Raw genomic sequence first — 23684 nt, 5'->3', positions numbered from 1 at the left:
TCTCTCCAGTCTATCCAGATCCCTCTGCAGAGCCCTCCTGCCTTCCGGCAGGTCGACACTCCCTCCCAACTTGGTGTCATCTGCAAATTTGCTGATGATGGACTCAATCCCCTCATCTAAATCATCGATAAAGATGTTAAACAGGACTGGGCCCAGCACTGATCCCTGGGGGACACCACTGGTGACCGGCCACCAGCTGGATGCAGCCCCGTTCACCAGCACTCTCTGGGCCCTCGAGCCAGTTCCTGACCCAGCACAGAGTGCCCCTGTCCAAGCCATGGGCTGCCAGCTTTTCCAGGAGTATATTATGGGAGACATTGTCAAAGGCTTTGCTGAAGTCCAGATAGAAACATCCACAGCCTTTCCCTCCTCCACCAGGTGGGTCACCTGATCGTAAAAGGAGATCAGGTTGGTCATCTAATTTAAAGCTGCCCCTGATATAATAAATCATATCTTCCTCTCATACAGGAGACAGATATGTAAAAAACTACTCCTTCAAGAGCACATTCTGGAGTTTGCAGAAGTCAAAGAGAAGACCTCCCTTGACTTCAGACCCCAAAGCCAGAGATGTAATTGAAGGCAGCAGCAGCTGCAGAAGTTGACTGCCCTTTTTGCTTTTAGGAAGAGCTTTGAAGCACATGGGATGCATTTGTTGTTATGAAAACTCTTTGTATCATCCCTGATAAATAGGACACAGTAAGAGCAGGATTGAATGTTCCTAGGAAAAGTCTGAATGTTGGTTTTTCTCTCTTCTTTTTTTTTTTTTTTTGGACTTGCAGGGTTGAAAGAGATTTTCTGTGCCTGGGAAGTTGTGTGGGTGGCAGGACAGAAACAGATGTTTGTCAAAGCCTCAGTGATGTTTTTCCTCCATATTTTTATTAAAATGAGAGCTGAAAAAGTGAAGTCAGAAAGTCTGGATTTGGATAGTTTTGGAGATAGGTTGAGCAATACTTCTCTGACAAATTATATTGTGAAGTTATATAAAGCTTTAATTAATTAGAACCTATGGATTCTCTATGGACTCTGATGCTTTAGAAGAAAACAACTTAATAGCACTCTTGTAGCTCATTCTTCTCTTATAAACATTTACTATCCAGTGATGAAAAATAAAAAAATTAAAATGAGATTTTATGTGGGGCGATTTCTTCGTTTTCCGTCTTTCAAAGGCATTTTTTGAGAGCTTGTTCTGCCTCCCAAACCTCCTCCTCTGTGATTGTCCAGGAAGGTTTATTCTATATTTCACTGAGATCTGCACATGAGTGCGCAAGATGATAGAAATGTATCCTATTCATTTTCTTAGTTAACTGTTGGAATCTTTCAGGTTTTTCATTGTAGCGTACAACTTGGACATATGATTTTTGGAGTGGGAGTTAGCAGAGGTTTATACTTTCTTTTCCACGTTATCCAGCCCGTGACATTTATTTGTCATGCAATGGTTTGCTGTGATTTAGAGGTTCACTGGCTCTCCTCCTAAGTGAATAAGGATGTCTGAGTGTCATGGACTGAAATGCTAATGAGGACAGTGCAATATGCTGTACTCAGTGGTCTTTTCCAACTTAATGATTTTACGATTCTATAAGTCTGTGGGTATGAAAATTATTCCATTATCGTAGGAATCATTAGGAGAAAGTCTGTGACCTGAATTAAATGAGAAGTCAGGTGTTTTATACATGTGGTCTCCTAAAGTTTTGGGTTTACTATGTGTCTCCTGGTTTATTTTTAAAAGTAATTGTGATTTTCCTTTTTTTTTTTTTTTCTTTTGTGAAAGAGGAAGTAAATGTGTTAAAACAAGGCACAGCAAGTTACATACTCCATCAGAGATGATCCTTTTGTTTTTGGTCACAAAGTCATAAATTACTATTTTTTACCATTTTATTCTGAATAAAACTTCATGGAAATTAACTAAAAGTAGAAATACAATTTCTGAGACAACATAATTTGAACTGATAAATGGAATGTTTTATATCCATACACATGTCAAAGCAAAATGAGAGTTCTTTTCAAAGTTAAAAAAAAAAAAATAATTTTTTTTTTCCTGAAAGAATTCAGCAGAGCAGATGTTTATTTCCCAAAAATTTTTATCCACTGAAATATGCATTTCCATATTTTTATTTCGTGGTAATAATGGTCTAGAAAAAACCCAAAAAGTGCTTGCTTTCAGCAATAAAACTTTTGTCCTCCTAATTTGTGGGCAGATGGTGGGTATCATGTGCGCTCCATTTTATACCTCTCTTTTAAATGAACTGGCTTTGTTTTTATTCCTCTGGCAGCGTTCGATAAGTAGTGATACTCATCTTGCATTTTTTTCCTCCTGCTCTGATTAAGGTTGAGGCCCTCAGGAAAGGCTGTGGGTGTCAGAGTTCCGAGGGGAACACCCACAGGTTTGGATGAGACGTGCAGCCACCTGCAGGCAGAGCTGACACATGTTCAGGAGGATTTTTTTTTTCTTTTTCCCCATTCTCTTTTTATTCACAGCGTCTTTTTCAATGCCTTTTGCCATGCTGGATGTCCTCGTCTTTTATCTGCACCTCCCTTTATTTATAAGTTCAGAGATAAAAGCACCTGCCTTAGCAGTGGTTGTTGCCATCATCCTCGGTGAGAGCAGGAGTAAATCCTTCTCCTTGCACTCGAGCTCATGGCACAAAGTCAGACCTTTCATCCTGAAGGTGCTAATGGGATCTTATGTAGCTGCAGGTCTGTGAAGAGAGGGACTACAACGCTTTATTATAAAGCATCCAGGACCGTGATGAATAGCTATAATTCCCACACATGGCATTATTCCACAGAAAATTGTGCACCCCGCTTGGACCAGGCGATCGTTCCATCACTCCAATCGCAAACGAACTTCAAGTGGTATAGCAGGTATGCAGGAATTTATCCTGGTGTCTGTGGAGAGATATTCAGGAGCATTCAGCATCCAAAATTCTGAAAACTATTCTGAAAACCAGATTAAAAAAAAAAAAAAATGCTGAAAGACAAGACTCAGCAGAGACTCCTTGCAAAGTTCAGAATAACAGTTTTAAAACACCTACTGAATTAAAATAGTTTTTTAAAGGTCCTTAAGATATATCTGCAACTTAAGTTATCCCAGTGCTTCCAAAAAGAACCTGCTTATACTAAACAGCTATTTGTTAATGATTCTGCCTATAATGTCTGTAAATAAACAGAAAAAATTCGAGTTTACATCATCATATGCCCTGGTCTATCACCGTGATCAGATATTCCTAACATAGTGAATGAGGTACAGGCAGTGAGGTTTTGTTTTGGAGTTTTCAGGGATTGTTTGTTTATTTGTTGATTTGATTTTTTGTTTTGGTTTTGTTTTGGTTTTTAGTTGTTGTTTGGTTCTTTCGGGGAGTTGGCTTTTGGTTGGTCGGTTTGTTGATTTGTTGGGGGTTTTTTTCAGTTATTTTAAGTGTTTAAGTGAATTTAATTTGAAAAAAAAAAAAAAGGATTGAAATCTGCAGCAGGAGGAAGAAGAGCCCATCTTACCACCAAGGCTACATCTTACCACAAACTTACAGTTTGGTGAAGTTCTCCAACATCTTTTATTCAAGTGGCACAAATATCTTATGGTCAGAGACTGAGCAAGAGGAAGTAATAAAGCTAGATTTCACCAATTTAACAGCAAAGGAGTCCCAGTGTTATTCATTCACTTATTGATCAAACTGTTCTCAAAAAAAAAAAACAACAAAAAACAAAAAACAGAAAACCAAACCCATGAAGATGACAGGCAGCAGTTCTGGCACACAGATCTATCTCTTCCTGCCCTGGGGCTCCCACTGCTATTCTGGAGAAGATTCACGCACTCAATCCTCATCAGTGGCGCTAAGCCAGACCCAGACTCCTTAATTAACTCCCTGAACACAAAGGTGAGATGCACAGCAACAAAATTCTCAGAGCCGAGGCTGCTGAACAAAGGGAGGGCTGTGTGAGCCAGCAGGAGCTGTCAGGCACGGCCCTGGCAGCCAGGCCTGGGCACTTCTGACAGTCTGTGTCACTGCCTGGGACACGATACCCACTTTTGGGAATTTCAGCTGTTTGACCACAGATGACTGGAAAAATTTTTATTTGTTGTGTTTTTTGTTTTTGTTTTTGTTTTTGTTTTGTTTTAATAGGAAAATTACTGCCTCGGATTGGAGATGGAGAGTCTGTTGCTGGACTTTGGGCCCCATATAGTTCCATTTGCTTTGGCAGCTGACTGCATTTCTCTAATTACCTTTAGCTGAATTCCAGATTCTCAATTACAGGTGTTGTGTGGTTTTTTTTTTGGTTGGTTGTTTTTTTGTTTGTTTTGTTTTGTGTGTGTTTTGCTTGCTTTTGTTTGTTTTGGTTGTTTGTTTCGGGGGTTGGTTTGGTAGTTTATGTTTTTCTTTTTGTTTTGTTGGTTTGGTTTGGTTTGGTTTGGTTTTTGTTGTTGGTGAGAACAGTCTGAGCAGTGAGCAAACCCTTCAGATTTCTGAGGAACAGAAAAGACATTTGCTTCTCAAGTCTCAAAAGACTTATTCTAGGCCTGTTAAGATGGTTTAGATTTTTTGAACTGTTGATGGGGAGGGAAAAAAAAAATTAAAAGAGAGAGAGCACTATTTTTCTGAAATAGGTTTCTGCCAGATTGATCAGAAATGGGGTCCCAGCAGAGGCAGCAGACAGTGAATAAGAGAGGTCTGATGGCAAGATGTAAGACTTCCTTTTAGCAAAGTCATGTTGCTGGGAGCAAGCCAGAGGAAAAAAAATTAATTTGGGTTAGGAATGTAAATAATATTTTCTAAAATTGGAATGTTTATAGTCATCTTATTATTGAGTTAAGAAGAAAAAAAAATAAGTTAAAATATTTGGTACAGTAGGTCTGTTATAGTTTGCTCCTAGAGTTGCTTTTAGCTTTTAAGGAACTTGTAATCCTATATAAGCAGGACTGATGTAAATGTGGTGAAAATAAGTCGTACTACAACATATTGAATTTAATATTTGGAAAACAAGATATAAAATTCTTAAACCATGGTGCAAGAGTGATGTCTTAGGATGCATTTTGTCATTTTTTTTTCCCACAAGCGACATTCCTTGCATATTCAGTTTCTTACACATGAGGTTAAGACAAACATGGTAAAGAATCCCTTCAGTTTTAGAAAAAAGGCAGAAAGAACTCTACCTCTTTACTTTTGGTTAAGTAGACCTGCGAATTCCTATAGTAATTTCAGAAACTATTTAGAAAGGGACATACCTAACTTCAGTATATGCTGTGTTGGCCAGGCAAATACTGATTACACATGTTGACTTTTCCAAAGATCTTCAGCAACCATACCAGCTAAATAATGTTTCTGGTTTCCTTATGCTTTGCCCCGTCATCCTTTCAAAGGGTAAAGGGGTTGCAAACTCTGATTCTTCAGTGTTTTATAAATTAGGGTGCTACAGCGCTTGGGCTAGTCAGGGAGAGAATCAGAGCAAAAATGGGCCTTGTTTTATTAATTATTAGTCAGACACCAAGTAACTGTATGGTTTACCAGAATTTCTGGGCTATGAATTATAGAATTCATTGAATGGTTTGGGTTAGAAGGGAACTTAAACCCCATCTTTTTCCACCCCATGACATTGGCAAAGACACCTTCCACTATCCCAGGTTGCTCCAAGACCTGTCCAACCTGGCCTTGAACACTTCCAGGGATGGGGCAGCCACATCTTCACTGGGAAACCTGTGCCAGGGCCTCGCCACCATCATAGGCAAGAATTTCTTCCTAATAGCTGATCTAAACCTCTCTCTGTCAGTTCTCCTATCACTTCATGCCCTGGTCAAAAGTCTCTCTCTGGTTTCTTGTAGCCCATCTAGGTACTGAAAGGCTACAATAAGTTCACCCCAGAGCCTTCTCTTCTCCAGGCTGAACAGTCCCAATTCTCTCAGTCTTTCCTCATAGCCACACGAATAATTTCATTCTCTTTCATTCTTTCTTTTTTTTTTTTTAATCTTAGTTCCCAGAAAACAGAAAAGGCATAGCGGGTGGAAATCCACGCTGCTCACCACTGCCTGCCGTTGCAGAACCATATACTTTAGAGCTGGAGCTCCAAGATAAGAGGCAGTGGATGCTCTCTGTGAGAAAACCAGCTCTTTAGTGCTGTGGCACCAAACCTTCCTGTGCTGGCGTGCGTGTTATGAGTATTTTTTATGCATCCGGGAGCACGGCTTTCTGCCTTGCAGAGAAATATAAATCATCGGGTGCGGAAGCCCATGAAATAACCTGTGAGATTAGGCACTTTTTTGTTAAGCTTTCCTGATGTTCGCTGTGCTTCATCCCACTAGATGGCACCGAGCATCTGCTGCATCCTCTGCGGCCGGCCCCGCACGCTCACTCTCCTTCCCTCGGGGCGGGGAGGCTGTGTGCCAAGTCAGATCCACTTTTACACCCAGAAATAAACGCCAAAAATTCACCGTTCTTAATGAATGCCAAACCAATTCGCTCCCTTGCCTCCATGTCCAGACCTGCAGCCAAAGGGCAGAGGGAACAGCGAGCAGTGGGGATGGTGACAGCACCCTCTGGGCTTGTCGTCGCCCCTGGAGCTAATCTGCAGAGACCAGTGCTTCCTTGAGCTCTGCAGGCCCAGGAACAACACAGTTAAACTATCACGCTACTCATAAGAATGTTATATAGAGAGGTATAAAATAACATATGTAATATATAAATCAAAATAAAAAAGTATGGTCATTAGATCACGGGAAGGGATTCTCCCCCTCCACCCTGTAACACCACAGCGAGAGAACTTCATCCAGCTCTGGGGTTCCCAGCACAGGAAGTACATCGACCTCTTGGACTGAGTCCAGAGGAAGGCACAAAGATGCTCAAAGGGCTGGAGCACCTCTTCTCTGGAGCCAGGCTGGGACAGCTGGGCATATTCAGCCTGGGGAAGAGAGGGCTTCAGGGAGACCTTAGAGAGACTTTCAGTACCCAAAGGGGCTCGAAGAGAGCTGGAAAGGCACTTTTCACAAAGACATGCAGTGATAGGACAAGGGAGAATGTCTTCAGACTGCAAAAAGGTAGTATTAGATTAGATACTGAGAAGAAAGTCCTGACTGTGAGGGTGATGAGGCCCTGCCACAGGCTGCACAGAGAAACTGTGGCTGCCTCATCCCTGGAAGTGTTTAAAATAAAGTAGGACAGAGCTTGGAGCAGCCTGGGATAGTGGAAGGTGTCTGTGCCCATGGCAGCAGGGATGGAACTAAATGAGCTTTAAGGCCCATTCCAACCCAAACCATTCCATGATTCTCAGATTTTCAATTATACTTTCCTTCACCTGCAAAGTCCTTTGCTCTTCTCATAGAATAATAAAATCATAGAATCATAGACTCACAGAATGTCTCTTTTCATCAGTAGCACTCACTGCAAGCCAGTACATTCTAAGTTGTGATGTGGAGATGGCACAGCTCTGAATTTGCTCCCTACTAAGGGAGTGCCTGTTTTGCAGAGATCTTATAAGACTGGTCCAGTAGGATTTCATGTGTATGTCCCTTGAGGGTTAAAGCAGCAGCACTAATCCCACTAAGTGAAGGAAGTGGGAGTTTTGCCATTGAATGTTGACAGATAATCATCACCAAGACTGTTCAAAAGGATGGTTTTTATTGGAAGGGACCTTAAAACTCACCCAGTTCCACCCTCTGCCATGGGCAGAGATACCTTCCACTAGACCAGGTTGCTCAGAGCCCCATCAACCTGGCCTTGGACACTTCCAAGGATGGAACACTTTCACAGGTAGGTAGGCAGGCTCCATTTTGAGGACTTAGATTATGACGCTAAGTTACTCTTTTTTCTCAGCATCAGTTTTGTTTCTTTCACAAGCCTGCAGCTATAACCACTGTAGGTTGCTAATTATCATAGAAAAAACTAATTGGAACCAGTTTCTGTCAGGAAGAAAACTAGAGCTAATTTTGTACTGGATGACACCATTTATTTCACATGAAAATCCCCTACTCATTATATCTGCTTGTTCATGTGAATCAGTATTTAGGGATTTCCTCCATGCAACGTATTTAATGAAATTATTCTGATTTCACACCAAAAAGATACACAACAAACCCAACAAACACCTACCACCAAACAACAACAACAGAAATAAAACCAAACAGAAGCCGGATTTCACACATCCCTTTCTCTCATTTTTTTTGGAGTGAAACACCCTATTCTGTTCCTCAGAGGCTTTAAACAAGTCTGCTCACAACAATAGCTGGTTTTCTTCCAGGACTGCATTAAGCAACATGACTGTACTGTCACACATTGTTTCTCTTTCATTCTCTTCCCCGAGGGGAAAGAAGCATACGCAGTGGAGAGACTCATTTTGCTCCAGTATTTGGTACTAATTGGCTTTTCCTAAACAGTGAAGGCATCATGCCCAGGAATATCATGTTGCTGTAGAGCAGCTGAGAAGTGACACGGGCTACCTGAGCCACATCTTTGTCAGGAGGGGACAGAGTCTCCAGGCATTTACAGTTTTTTACCTTTATCTCATGATGAAACTTTGCATTGTTACAGTTGAAACCAAGCACAATATTTTGATTGCTTTTAAATCGTTCTTTTGCCTTTATGGAATTATTCTGTACACTCAAAACCAAATCTGAAGTCCTTTCTGAAATGCGATTTCCATGCAAGTGAATTTGTTACACATCACTTCAGTTCTATTATACTTGGCGGACGGTCTTTTGCTCACTTTTATCTGTAAATTCCTCGGGAGTTTTATAGGCAGCGCTTGAAATGGTAATTCAGGCACTCTGAAATGAAGCTGGTAGGAAAATGCAGAGAGTTGGAATGATATATCGGTATATACAGCAACATTAGTGAGAATAAAAGCACAAAAATGGAGTGTCAACACAGTACTTTTTTGAAAAACAGCAAAACAGCCAGCATCTGCCAGACAAACACAATGATTTTGATCCAACATTGTACTTCGATTGTATTTTTCCTGCAATCTCCTTTTTTAAAACATTTCTAAGTTGGTTCCAATGATATTATGCCAAAATTTATGACAGAGATTTTACCTGTTAAATTGGTGAAATTTGCTTCTCTTCTTCTTTCCCCTATCCCTTGGAATTTTCTATTTTTTCGTGATGACGTTTCCAGATTATTTGACTCTGATCTTGGTTTGAAAAACAAAGATGTTTATTCTTTGTTACCTCCTATTCTGATCAAAAACCCAACCCTACTTATCAGCCTGCTCTTTCCAGCCAGGAATGAACTAATTTTTCAGCTCTGTGAGGTGACAGACTTTTCACCCTTAATAGCTTGAAATAGAAGCATAAGAATTAAGTATCTAATGTCAACAAAATAGACTCAAGGCCTCATAGAAATACAAGCACATTTAATTGTATATTTAGTTTGAGGGTCTGGGCAAAACTCTGTGCTGTACGCAAGGAGGCAAAAAATAAAGGTAGGTAAAAATCTTGCAATATCTTCAATAAGAAGCCTGATTTTCCACAGCTCCTTTACAGACAGTGTAAAAAATTACTCAGTGGTCAATTTGCTGCCCTGTGGTCTGTTCTAAGACTCTCGGCCAGGACTCTTGATTTGAGCTAAACCAGGGGTGCCAGAAATACTGAAGCACCAGCTAGCATGGCAAGAACACATCCATCTGAAGTGATAAGGAGTGCTACTCGGGCTTGTAGTAAAATTGACATCCTTCAGCTCTGTGAAATAAAAGTTTCACTGACAAGATGATAAGAGAAACACCAATTTCAGTATCAATCTCCAGACTCGAAAATTCAAAATAACTTATCCTTTCTCATGTTTCGTATGGTTTTCCTATCCTATAATTTTTCATTACATTATTTTTCTTGTGGACAAAAATAATTACCATTAAAGTTTTTTTTTAAATAAAATATTTTAAAAATGTTTAAATAAACATGTAGAATTCATAATATAGGAAGTCTGCCAGTTAATACCTTTAAGCCTTACCCATTACAAACGTCCTTGGCATATATTAATTCCTACAGACTGATCAAAAAAAGGTGGACAGAAGATGTTAAACAGCAGTTGTGTGACAGGAGTGGCCTTTTGACTTTCACAAGCTTCTTAAATCCTTTCTCCTCCTTTACAACATGTGAACATCATGTGCTCAAAGGACCCTTGGGAAATGTGCCTAGAAGCAATCAGACTACTAAACATGTTAGTAACTCATCTGGAAGAGGAACTGAGGATCAACTGGATGTCTCTGTCTGCCTATACTGCAATCTAACCTGGTGTGCTCAGCTTTTCATCCAAAGGCATAATTCATACTTTTCAAGTTAGTGACCATGCTAAAAAGAGACAACTGCACCTGACTTTGTCACTCCACACTTCTGCTTGTAGTAAATGGGGACTTTTTCAACGTAGTCCATTCAGAATAGCTGTGATCACTTTCATTCTGAAGTTGTTCCAAGCCCTATCCAACCTGGCCTTGGCCACTTCCAGGGACGGGGCAGCCACAGCTTCTCTGGGCAACCTTTGCCAGGGCCTCATAACCCTCACAGCCAATAATTTCTTCCTAACATCTCGTCCAACCTTGGCCTATGTAAGTTGAAACCATCCCTCCTTGTTCTGTCCCTCCATCCCTTGTCCAAAGTCCCTCTCCAGCTCTCTTGGAGCTCCTTTAGGCACTGGAAGGGGCTTTAAAATCTTCCTGAAGATTTCTCTTCTCCAGGTTGAACACCCCCAGCTCCCTCATCCTGTCTCCAGAGCAGAGGGGCTTCAGACCCTGTGGATCTGCTTCCAAAGGAATTATTATGAATTTCTAGAAAAGTGCTAGAAAGCTTGTAAATCCCACAACTAGAGATGAGAAGTTATGCTGGGAATCCACTTCCACACCTACTGATGGTCACAGATCAAAACAGAATGGTTTAGATCTATTCACGGCATGAAAATTAGAAAAAGCTAGAAAATTAAATACTACTTGACATATTTTTTTTAAAAGCAGAGTTATATTAGTAATCAGATAATAGAATATTTTTTTCTTTGAAACAGTGTTCCTCTGTCATTTTACTCATGTTCCTTCAAAGTTCTTCCATTTCTTGCTCAAAACAATTTAATTACTACCAAATTTAAAAAAAAAATTGGGAAAAATCTGTCATTGGTTAAAACATGATAATATTCTGTTAAATTTTTCTTAGCATCTTTAAGTCTTTGTTAAAGTGTTAATATTTTTCTTTTTGTTAAATTTGTAAAATTGCTCTCCTTACATATTCCATGAAATATTCAAATTACTTTATTTTAAAAAAAGTCTCTAGGTTGTAGGTTTCATAAAAGTTCTTCTAAGTTACCAGTTTATTAAAGTACTTTGTTTCCTCTACAACTGCTTTCTTGAAGTCTCTCATCTTTTATTTGAGCAAGTTTTCTCCATCCCAGACAGATGAAAAACTGATGCCCCAAAAAATTTCAAACAAAATGCTTAAATGGTGGAATAGTTTCAAAAATGATGAAGTATTTCATTATTTTTATGGCTCAATTTGACAGGTAGCTTTTTCAGAGCTTGAGCTCATTGTACCTCATGAAAGCAATAATTTAAAACCTCATAGAGAAGGAGAATTGGGCTGGTTAATTCAGTCTGATTGGCTTTTCAAGAAGTTTTTGCCCAAATTCGTCACAATAAAAGTGTTAAAGAAAACGAGGTTAATAACTTAGTTAGTAGAGTCCTAACACTCATTAAAATACAGTTGAAAGATCAGAATTGGAAAGCAGAAGCAAAGAATTTTCACAGCTCTGGGGTGACATCTTTGAATTTCTGCAGATATCGGTACTAGTACTCATGTTTCTCGACACATTTATAAATAGCCCAGAAAACTCAATAAATAGTATAATATCACATTTTGGTATTGGTACTATAGTATTTACCTGTAGGGAAGATGAAGGTTAACTGAAGAATTATGGGAGCATGCAAGAATCAGTGGCAGAATAGATGAAAAAGTACGTCTGAAAGAAATATAAAGTGATGCACATGGGGAAATTAACCCTAATAACCTAATTTTTATGTTAGAAGAAATGTACTCTATACTAGTTGTTAAAGCTCAGAGATAATGTTGGAGCTTAGAACCGTTTAGGTTGGAAAAGACTTCCAAGATCATCAAGTCCACCCTGTCAGCTAAGCCATGGCAATAAGTCCCACAACTATTTTTTTTTTCGAAAACCCCAGAGATGATGACTCCAGCACCTCCCTGGGCAGCCCATTGCAATGCTTAATAATCATTTCTGTGAAGAAATCCCTTCCAGTGTCCAACCTAAGCCTCCCACGGTGCAGCTTCAGACCATTTCTTCTTGTCCTGTCCCTCTTTCCCTGGGAGCAGAGCCTGATCTCCCCCTGGCTCCATCCTCCTCCTCTCAGGGAGTTGCAGAGCCAGAAAGTCCCCTCTGAGCCTCCTTTTCTCCAGGATGAGCCCCCCCAGCTCCCTCAGCCGCTCCTGCTGCTCCAGCCCCTTCCCCAGCTCCGTTCCCTTCCCTGCACATGCTCCAGCCCCTCAGGGTCTCTCCTGTCTGAGGGCCCAGAACTGCCCCAGCACTGGAGGAGCCTCAGCAGGGCCAGTACAGGGATGGGCACTGCCCTGGCCCTGCTGCCACCCCACAGCTGGGACAGCTCTGGGGCCATTGCCCTCCTGCCCCCCTGGGCACACCGAGGTCGTGTCCCCCTGCTGTCACCAGCATCCCACCAATTCTTTCCCACTGAGCATTTTCCAGATACTCTGCAGCCTGGAGCTGCAGGGGTTGTTCTGACCCAAGTTCAGGACCTGGCACTCAGCGTTGTCAAACCTCACACGACTGGCCTTGGCACACCGATCCAGCCTGCCCAGATCCCTCTGCAGTCTTCCAACACTCCCACTCAAGTTATTTTGTCTGATCCCTTCATGATTCTGTATGTGTTGTGTGATTGCACTCAAGATGATATGTTCCATAGAAGATTGTCAGCTGTTAAACAGCAATATGATGTCCTTTAAAAACACGACAGAAGGTCAAATGAAAAGGGTTTGTGAATTACACCCAGCCCTTGTGCCAACAATTGAACCATGCTGTTTTAACTCATCTGTAGAAATAAAAGCATCTTCTTTACAAGTGCAAACTTTGCAAGAATTAGCCATGTAATCTCCATTATAATTCTCGAATTCCAATTAATTTCTAGACTCAATGAATGCCTTTGCATGGCAAACAGCAAACTAACTAGAAAATAGGTAAAGCCCTTCAAACACTGATATGCAAGTAAATGGCAATTAATATTAAGTAATCTTTTTCAAGAACATTCCATCAGGTTACCTAATTTTTTTTCTATTATAAATTTGGATAAAACTTAATAAGAATTAATTCCAGAGCATTTAAGGAGGATTTACATTTAGAACAAACTTAGTGTGCAAAAGGGTTTAGAGAAGATCTGCTGCTAATAAAATGTGACATCAATGTAATGAAAAAAACTTGAAGATCTGCAGCTAATAAAACGTGACATCAATATAATGAAAAAAAAAAAAAAAAAAAAAAAAAAAAAAAAAAAAAAAAAAAAAAAAAAAAAAAAAAAAAAAAAAAAAAAAAAAAAAAAAAAAAAAAAGCTAAGCAAAAGAGCATCTAGATGTTCCTCAGCCCTTCAAAGTCACCTCTCTGGAATCATGAAAATTTCAGCATGAAAGAAAAAATCCAATATGAACATACGCAAATAAAAGGCAGAAGAGATGTTAAACTTTCTAAGTAGATGAGAAATTAAAATGTATTTGCTAGAGCCTGGGTCTACTGAGGCCGAGCCTGTAAAAAATCATTCCAGTGCAGACCTGCAGACCGTTTAACAGTAGAGGCAATTAATCTGAGAATGATGTAAAACAAATGATCATTCCTGGGAGCTGGGTTCTGGAGTGTTGCAGAATGAGGACTGATGTCCCCAAGGCAATATTCTGGTGCCATTTGCAGTTAAAGTGTTGTTTTGGAAGACATTTGCTTCTCCACCAGCAGACCTAGACACAAAGAAAGGGTGAACTTTAAGTACCATTTTGTAGCTTTTCAGTTCTGTAAAGCTGTTGCCTGAGGGGTGGTTGGTGTTCAGTAACAGATGGAAGGTCCATCCAACAGCATTAGCAAGCAGAGTGGTAGAATGAAAGTACAGAGTTCAGGTGATTGGTGGAGTCAGAGTCACAATAGAAAAGGTTTTGTCTGAATGTAAAGTGTTTATCATGTTTAGAAATGCAAAAGCTGTTTTTTTCATTGCTGATTTTAAATCAAATACAGAAAATACTGTCTGTCGCTGTTTTAAATTGTTTTGAATAGCAAAGTACCCTGGGACCTTTGTTGCATGAAAGATAGTACCTCAAAGTGCTTTATTGTTGTAATTTCCATGGAAATTAACATTTACTTGCATGGTTATCACACTTTCCTTGTAATGTAGGGTATAGCCATCTAAATCCCTTTGAAATACAGCCACTGAGGTATTATCAATCTGACTCAAGATTTGATCTACTTTTCTGCTTGAGTTTGCTGAATACTTTTGCTTTTCCTCCTGGTGTTGAGCTGCACGAGTTAACACTGAAATGAACTTTAAAATTCAGCAACCATTTCCTCCTGTTTGCTTTTCTTTCCCCACCTCTTTTATTCAGGCTCTTGCCTATCCCTCTGCCTGTGTCCACTGTAGACACTTGATGCCTATATGCTGCTTACATCACGACTTGAAAGCCACAGAATATAAATACACAAGGAATTTCTTCTGGGCTACACACCTAGACAAAACCTAGGAGAGTGGCATGTCTCTGCTACAATATCTGCAACACTGAAGATCTTTGCTAGCAATTTTCGGGGATCAAGACTTTCCTTCCAGGAGCCAGAGGTCACCTAATCAGCTTCCTCATCAGTGCAGGTTCACAGAGTCTTAGTCTGACACAGCTATCATTACTCAGTTAACACCACAGCATCTTAAATTCATCTTCACCACACCCTGACAGGGTTCTGCTATTTAATCCTGGTCACCCCTCACAGCATCCTGCCAGTCACTGTGCTGCATCAGTGTCCAAATGCTCCAGCAAGGTTCCTATGGACATTATGCTGCAGTGTCCAGACTTATTGCCTTTATTTTCCATAGGATTCTCTTTATCTTTTACCAAAATATATTCCTATGGCTGTGATGACATAACCACAGGCTTCTGGAACTGCTGCCACAGAAAAAGACTCAGAACATCCTCAGACAGTCATGGGAGATTATGACTGTGATCTTATTAGCTTGAGGTAAGAAATCTGCTTTGTGGGGCAATATTAGACTCCTGTAAGGCTTCTCAGCGACAGAGGTGTGTTGGGTTTTTTGTTTGTTTATTTGTTTTGTTTTTGTTTGTTTGGTTGGTTGGTTAGTTTTTGTTTTGTTTTGGTTATGGTAAATAAGAAAGAGATCAGTCAATCTCACAATAGAGAGGTGAATGTGTAGAAATAAAGCACCAAAGAAGTTCCTTCTAGAGTGACCTAATTCAGCTAGGTAGTGCTGAAATTCATCTCAAGTTGCTACAGGGAAGGCTCATAATGGATATGGGGGGGAGCGGGGGAAGGGCTATCAAAGCCTGGAACAGGGAAGTGGTGGAGCCCCCCTCCCCGGAGGGATTTATAAACCATGTAGGCATGGCACCAGAGGACATGGTTTACTGGTGGGCTTGGCAGTTCTGGGTTAATGGTTTGACTCAGTGATCTTAGGGTTGTTAAATATGTCACTGGAGCTCCTTGGAACACCAAACTGATGGTGTAAGTTAGTTAAGTGACTGCTCACTGTTCAGTGACTAGCTCAGTGACTCATATAGACTTAAAAAAAGAGTCACTTTTGCTAAGTGCTCTCACTGTATTATCTTTCTATAACTGATTGCATTTTTGCAAATCTGTATTATTGCTTAATGGAGTTGGAGTCTTTCTTCATCTCATAGTAACAAATTCGGCCTTCAATTCCAGTGTGATCAGTTTATTTTGGATGCCTAGGATTACAACCTAAATGACCTAACCTTTACAGAAGGTCAGACAGCTCAAGAAACTGGTGGTATATCATCAATAAGAAATACTACTGAAAATTTCAAGTAATTAATACAACTGAGTTGTTGGTTATTAACTTTCTTCTATTACTTATATTATCTTAATCTAGAGCTTTACTTCTAAAATTCACTGTTTTGAGGACATCCACACTTAGTCACTGTCATGGTTTTGCCCACCAGCCCATCCCTGGGGCTGAGGATGGTTTTGTCCAGGTGATTTCTGGACAAAAAAAGCCAATCAAAAAGTTCAGTGACGCCTTTGCTAATTACATCTTTAGAAAACAGAAGAGAAGTGTTGTTACGCAGTTAAAATTATGAGCAGCAGCCACGTAGAAGAGCAGCGGGCCCAAGCAGGGCCAGGCTCCCTCCTCCCCCGGCTTGGGCCGGGTCGAGGGGAGGCAAGTGTAGCACTGAAAACCCTCTTTCTCTCTTGTAAGAGAGTAAAGAAAAAAAATTTTAGAAAGACTGACTACTTGGACAAGAAACCGCTGTGGAAGAATTCCAGACGAAAGATAACGGAGCCTCCAAGGTCAAAACTGGCAGCTGAAGCTGCAGCAAGAAAAGTAAAGTGCGAAGGGGGGACTTGCTTCTTCCCCCCCTTTCGCTCTTTCTTTTCATTAGGGAAAAGACTGAAAAGTAATCCCTGCCAAAAGTTGGTTGGGGTGAGAAGACCCCTGTGCTGCTTGTAGAAGAACTTACACTGAAGTAAGTTGATGCATGAAGAAGCCGAGACTTCATGAGAGACCCGAGGTGAGGCAGAGTCCTGCTGAAGATTTTGTGATCCTGAGGGAAACCCACGCTGGAGTGAGACGGCTCAGGTGGGATGTTGGAATCTCAGTAAGAGATCCATGCTGCCACTGGAGATTTGTGACCCTGAGGGAAACCCATGCTGGAGTGATGACGGTTCAGGTGGGATACTGGGATCTGTGTGTGGGATCCATACTGCTGTTGAAGATTTATGACCCTAAGGCTTACACTGGAGCGAAGATGGCTTGGGTAAGCTTGGGATCTCAGTGAGAGATCCGTGCTGCTAGTGCTGAAGATTTGTGACTCTGAGAGAGATGAGACCTACACTGGAGGAAATAATGGCTCGGGTAGGGATGTTGTGATCCATGTGTGGGATCCACGCTAGACCTATGTCGGAGCAGTCTATCAAGGACTGTTCTCCCATGGGGAGGGACCTCCATAGGGAACAGGGGTGAACTCTTAAGCCATTATCCCCTGTAACCCTGTGGAAGAAGATCCATGGTGGGCAAGCGTCCCCTTGCAAGACCATGGAAGACCCTTCAGGACCTGGGTAACCTTTACCCTTCGGTCTTAGCCCAGGAGGGGTGTAGGCCCAGCCCTGGAGGCTGACACAGAGCGAGAGAGAGAGATGAAAGAATTCCAGCTGCGACGAGAGTGCTGCAGAGTTACTGAGGAGACCTGGAGCTCCAAAAATGGAGAATGAGACTGCTTCTCCTCCTTGGACTGATATATAAAGGGAGGAGGAGTATTTCTGGAAATACATAGCACTTTTACTTAAGTAGAATTATTATAGATATAGTTCTTTAGTTTTAACATGGTAGTAATAAATATTAATATTATTTTCCCAAATTCAAGTCTCTTTTGTCTGCATAAACCTTCTCTCGACTTATAGTAATTGCGTGGGGGGTGTGAAAACAAATTAACCTAAAGCAAAACCACAGCAGTCACCCTATTCTTCCCTCAAAAAAACAAATACCAACTGATGATCCCTATGGAATGGCATGTTGTTTCAAGGTAATGTTTTAATTTTCTTTTGTAACACGTCAATAATCTACTTCACTGAGGATTAGAACTATTTTTTTTTAATTAATTCCATTTAGTGCTCCTCTTCTGTCCATGAAGGTGATGCATCTGCTTTATAAGGGATGTTATTTGGATGCAAATGTTTTACTGAGATCAGTCATTGTGAAATAGTATTGGACAAGATAACGTTAGACAGCATTAGCAGCAGCATGTAGAGAGACCAGAGCACAGAGCTATGACATAGCAGTTCCAAAGTCTTTACATGGTTTGGCCAATGACATGTGAGACCTTGGACAAGTCACATAATTCTGGTCCACCTCAGTTTTCCTATCTGTTAACTGGGTACTACTAATAAAAAGACATAACAAATCAAGATGTGTTGCAAATGTTAAAGAAGAGATAGATATCCTAATTAGTGGTACAGAAAAACAAATGAGTAAGAATCTTGTGCCTTAATGACTATTATTCTGTACAGTGAAATTCAAAATTCCCTACCAGGAGACATTATAAGTGGCCTTACTTAAAGCTGCTTTATCCATCTATCAAAGCATCAAAGAAAGAAGAGGAAATAGTGGTTAAATTTCCTCTTATTTTCTCTGATGTTCTACTTTAAGTTAGTGCTAATGTCAATTAGGTATATTCATCAGGCTTGACATTTTGTACTTGACAAATTGATGAAGGTTTAGTAATGCAGTACAGTTTTCCTTATCAAAACTCTTTTTTTTTTTTTTAAAGACTTTTAATTACTACCCAACCTAACCAACATGGGTTTTACTTTTGATTAAAGTAGCCATTGAAATCTTGACAATGCTTGACACAGTCCAGCTGAATTTAATTAACTTTTTTGCTTTCCCTTTTTTATTAGCTACTGAAAAGCACGAGAGAATGAAAAGGAGAGAAAATTCAGTTTTATACATAGTAGCAGATGCTCTTGGTAGCACCGCAAAGTTCTGACTTTATTAACTCAATGAGAATAACCAAATTAATCAACACTTAGTACTGAAGTCAGAATATTTTTTCTGGATCTGGTGAAATAAACCATGAACAGAAGAATCTTTGAATCATGAAAGGGCTTTGGTTGAAAGGGACCTTAAAAACCATTTAACTCCAATCCCCTGTCATGGGTTGGACCAGGTTTCTCAAAACCCTGACCTCCCAATACCTCTGCATTTCAGAAAAGAAAGATAATCTTTCCTTTATAAAACAATAGCAAGCAGAGAAATGCAGAACAATCCATGTAATAATTCATTAATAAATTCAACATCATATCTGTTTAACTTATAACTAAAAATAATATATTTATGTGAGAAAATTATAATATGCTATTTGGTGCTGCAAATGTCCCAGCGAATGTGGGTTTCATGATGAAGAACTCAAGGAACTGAGGAAATCTTCATTCATATCTGCTGGTAGTATGTTAGAATCTTGTCAAAGTCATGCTTCTATAGCACGACAACTCTCCTGGGTTTCATCACACCAAATCACCATCAACGATGGATCCACCCTAGAATAAGTTTAATTCATCACTTTTGTCCCTTTCCTCAGTAGTCAGAGATTGTAGAAAGGAAATGTAGCTGAAAATTTTGAGAAAGAGTCATAAACAGAAGTAGAACATTTCTTGTCAATTCTAGTAGTCTGTTATTTTTCAGGCTAATATCATAGAACAATTTACGTTTGAAAGGACCTTAGCAGGTTTCTATTCCAGTTTTCTGCTCGAGGCAGGACTTCCCTGAATTCAAACAAGGTTCCTGATGGTTTTCACCGGTTCAGTGTCTTCCTAGGGGAAAGATTTCGTAGCCTCCTTGTGCAACCTATTCTAATGCCTGACAGCCTTGTGCTGAGAAATAATCCTTTATGTCAAATTTTAACCATCCTCATTCCCATTTACAACTGTTTTCTTTTGTCCCCCTGCCATTAACTTCATTAAACACACTCCACCCACTCAGAGGTTTCTTGAAAGTATAGGAAGGATACTGTCAGGTCCCCACTAAGCTGTCTCTGTTGCTGACTAGAAAAGCTCAGTTCCCTCAACTTCTTGCAATGCTCATGCTCTGCACCCAAAATGTGTTGCTGGATTTGCCAGACTCACTACAGTTTGTCAATGTATTTCTTGTATTGAAGTGTTCAAAACCAGATCATATATTATCTGTATCTCTTTGTAAGGCAATTTAAGCTAGTCTTAAATATCTTTCTATAACTCAGCACTTTTTGGACTTTTAGCAATATATGATGAATAAAAGTATTTATATTTAATTTTGGTATAGTAATTGTTCTCTGATTAAACACAGCAAGTTTCATATAACACGGGAATTTGATTTAACACAATTAAAATCTATACCAAACCCACGGTTTTAACAACAAAAGCCCACTAAGATATTTCTGGAGATATTAGCAAATGCTATGCCTATGTGATATGATTACTTATTGTCATAAAACACTTGGAAGCAATTATTTTTTAAATCTTCCTTTCAAATGAGAGGTGAAACCTTGCTTCCTGTCAACATCTGTGGGAGATTTTCTGTGAACTTCAACAGGAATTATAACTCACCCAGAAAGTACAAACAGTGTCTCTGTCTGAATATGAATCTGAGCACCAAACGATAAATAATAAATGTGGAATTTGAATTGAAAACTAGGCAAATATTTTACAAAATTTGATGTCTGGATTACTTCCTAGACTCTGTATGAGAAACACAGCCCAGGGTGATTTAAGCAGCCATGAGTTTCTTTAGGAGTTTCTTTATTTCTGTAGGAGATGCTGTGGGTCATACCCTGAGTCCAGCCCCAAATCCCATCCTTATCCTTGTCTTTCCCTTGTCTTCTAACATCAGCTGTAACACTTCTCCTGCAGTAAGGAATCAGGATGTAGATGATTAACACTGCTTGTAGCTGCTTCTGATTTACACTTTTATTTCTCTTCCTAATTACTGAGTGCTGTAAAAAATTCTGAGAGCATTGGATTAAACACCTATAAATGAAAAATCACATTAAAGTGAAATGAGACTGCTGGAACAGTGAGCTGATAGAAACAAAAAGCCCAAGTTTTAGTAGGAGACACAAAACCAGCTATTCCCAGTTCTCATGCCCATTGATGTTAGTGGTTCATCAGGAGGTATAAATGTTCTCATTCAACACTACTGTATGTTGAATTTTCAAGGATCAACTACTAATATTTAATAATAATATAATAATAATTGAAATAATAAAAGTAGTAGAAGTACTAGTATTGATTATTGAAGGACAAAGCAGAAGGTTGATTTTCTCTGTTTTTTTCAGTGCTGTCTGGGCAAGACTTTCCCAGCTTTGGATCCTGGGCTCTGCTTTTTCCTATTCTTGTCTGTGGACTGAATTTTGGATCCCCACATCTCAGGCTGGTGCCTACTTACTGGATTTCATTCTTCCTCTTTTCCTCTTTCTTGATCTTTGCAGACTGTGTCTTTCCTCAAGGCATCATATCAAAGATGTTTACTCAAGAGCAGGTCCTGACCATCCTTGAAATCTGCGTATCTGGATGAAAGCAAAACATGGTCAGTGCAGTGCTGTCAGCAGAAGGCACCCTGCAAGTGCTGGAAAGTGTTGTGGATTCTTTTGTGAAACAAGGCAGTAAAAAGAAAGCTCAGTAAAAGCTTTGTAACTAATTTGAGACTCTTTAAGGGGACTGATGTGAATGTCTCAGCTCCCTTCCAAAATAACAGAAGCCATCAAGATGCACAGAGCCGTCTCTGACATGGAGGGCATGACAAAGGACTTGGCCCTGCAAGCTCCCTGCTGTTTTAGGAATCATCCTACCCTTTCCAGGCAGAGGAGAACTGTTCATCATATTTGGACTATAGTTCAAAGGTAAAGTTCAACCTCAAGACTACAAAGAGCCACTCCTCCATATGCATCTGTTTTTTTTCCTGTACCCAAAAAGAAATGTCTCTTGCTACTTGGACACACCTTTAACAGCAGCTGAACAACAAAAGAAAGAAGCTGCATCTTATTTGATAAGCTGGTTCATACATCCCAGTTGTTCCTGGATGCCTCCCAGAAGCACCATAAAATGCCTTTCCTGTAGGAGCAAGATATCCCCTTCCAGTAAAGGCACAGGATGCAAGAAGCTGTAACCAGTAAGTGTGATATACTTTTTGCAAGCATGATGGAGTAGAGACATCAGGGTAATGGGTAATAATGAAAAGGAAAATCAGCAAGCAAGTCTCTATAGTCATATAGACCAAACTGACTGTGTGACATTTCAGTTTTGAATGAATGTCATAAACTGCACAAAATACAGGTTTAATGAATATGTCTACATAAAAGCATAAACAACACAAACCTTTTCAGTGCAATGTTTATATTTACAGCATATAAGTTACAAATTAAATTTACTCTGGGATGTGTTTCTGATACGAATGACTTTTCTGCAGAGAAATATTATCCGTAATCATAGGATCACTGAGAGCAGGAAGGATCCATTAGTGATGTTGGGGATGATGAACTGAAGTAGTGTTTAGTGGTTTTTAATTATGCTAAAAGATGAAAGTGCTTGGGAAAGGGTGTAAGTCATACCAAAAGGAAGGAAAATGAACTGACTTTACTTAAGTAAGTAGACATGTTTATTTCAAACAATTTCGAGCTGATTGCTTATTACATTAATATGTTTTAGGTAACTGATCTATTCCAGTACTCTGTGGTTACATTGCTTAATATCAGCAGTCAAAACATTGAAAAAGTATGAGTCTTGGCTATAAAGTTTTTAAATTATGAGATTTAAAAATATGCACAAAGATTTTTCATATTTTAGCTGCAAAGTTATACAAAATTCTCACTGAAATTGTAATGTTATAATTATCATTACTTAAAAGCACTGGATTCCTCAAGTGCTCACAAGATCAGACTTTTAAAAGTGAAATACTGACTTCACTGAAGTAAACAGAAAATGTACTGGCCAGGATTTCAATATAGCACAATTCAAAATAAAATTGTAATGTGGGACCTCTGCTGCCTGTAAATCAACAATATCTCTCTGGAAATATATTGCAGCTATGAGTTTGATTTAAAACTGCTTTGGCCAGAGGGAATCTGTAAAGAACCTGAGCCTGGTTTCATTACCCTGTACTCCTTTAAACCTCCAGTAATTCTATGAATGTGACTTAGCACTTTACCAATACCAAACAGAATGGACTCGTGCTCCTTGTCAGGTTACCAAACCGGCATATTCCTTGAGGGACACAACTGCTATGTGTCACAGCACCAGTACTGCCCCATGACCATCTTAGTTACAGGACAACATTTAGTTATTGTTCAGAGGGAGAAGGGAGGCAATGTAAATCCTCTTGCTGCTTCCAAATGCTTACTTCACTCCCAAAGACCTACAGTTCTTTATCAAAAGCAGAATAACAGCTTGCTTTGTCTATCATATTCACTGAAACCCTCACAAACATATTGTGAAGGTTGTAAATCAGGGTTTTTTTGGTGTTTTTTTGTTTGTTTGTTTGTTTGTTTGTTTGTTTTTTTGTGGTTAAGAATGTGGCTTTGTGTCACCAAACATTTTATTGTTGCTTTCCACATTGTGGTTGAGGCTTTAGCAGCTGAGGAGTTTTCTTCTTTGAAGAAACTCACACTTCTTACTCATACTTCTTACATGTAACAGATATGGTAATAACAGTCAGATATACAAATAAAAAAGGGACCTGTAGCCACTATTTGGCTGATAAACACTATAATATGCTTTGGAGTTCTAATGTTGGGCATTAAGGTACCTGACTGTAATTTTTTGTTTGTATTTCTTGCTCTGTTAAACCAGCTCCTGACCTGTTAACAGCCCTGCACCACAACCTCCATCATCTTCCATCTTTCGTGGCCTGAAGAGCCTCAGAAATGAAAATTACAGAACAACACTGCATAAAACTTGACTTACACCAAAACATATATCTTATATGTAAGTACCATGAGGTTCCTTGGAAGGGGA

This window comes from Empidonax traillii, unplaced genomic scaffold, assembly GCF_003031625.1.
Source record: "Empidonax traillii isolate 1590-97213 ecotype Southwest subspecies unplaced genomic scaffold, ASM303162v1 scaffold10:size5872457, whole genome shotgun sequence".
NCBI lineage: Eukaryota > Metazoa > Chordata > Aves > Passeriformes > Tyrannidae > Empidonax > Empidonax traillii.
Note: the sequence above shows the minus strand (reverse complement) of the source record.